Source organism: Penaeus monodon, chromosome 19, assembly GCF_015228065.2.
Source record: "Penaeus monodon isolate SGIC_2016 chromosome 19, NSTDA_Pmon_1, whole genome shotgun sequence".
Lineage (NCBI taxonomy): Eukaryota > Metazoa > Arthropoda > Malacostraca > Decapoda > Penaeidae > Penaeus > Penaeus monodon.
This window is the reverse complement of record NC_051404.1, coordinates 39,792,489-39,792,999: the sequence shown is the minus strand read 5'-3', so window position 1 is coordinate 39,792,999 and position 511 is coordinate 39,792,489. Positions and strand designations below refer to the sequence as shown.

Sequence of the window (511 nt, the reverse complement as noted above, 5' to 3'; positions counted from 1 at the left end):
ATCACTAGTGCTTGGCCAGCGTGCGACCGCCTTGAGTGTTGGTGTTATCATTAACGGTAGACGTCTAGTTAACCGGCTGTTCGCTGCATCCCTCATGTGCTGACATCATCATGATGTCACTAATCTTAAAGACACAAGGTTTACGATCTGTGTGACGTCACATGGAAAAGTCATCTTGTGACGTCACGATTAATGATCCTGAAGATCAACCAATGCGATGGCCCTTGACAATGACGTCACTAAGTGTCTGAGCCAATCAGCAATCAACAGAGTTATTGTGATGAATGAAACAAATGTTGAGAATTCCTTCCGCCCGTCACGAGGTTGAAGAAAGCAGACGGCCGAACAGGATGGCTTCGTCTACTATTGATCTCGTTTTGGTCAGCGTGGCACTTTGAGAGGAAAGTCTTTTTTCTTGATGATGGCATTGGCGGAAAGAGTGTATGTTTGTATCATTTATTAATTGTGGATATACAAGGATTTTGAGGGTAGTGGTCATTATGCTGTTCTG

The 511-nt window shown here is 44.0% G+C and overlaps 1 protein-coding gene across 1 annotated transcript in view; it reads left to right on the top strand.

Moving 5' to 3' along the window:
* The window catches only part of LOC119585229 (transcriptional coactivator YAP1-like), a gene marked incomplete at its 5' end in the record, with an annotated part of 37,721 nt that overhangs the window by 27,009 nt on the left and 10,201 nt on the right, over positions 1 to 511 (top strand).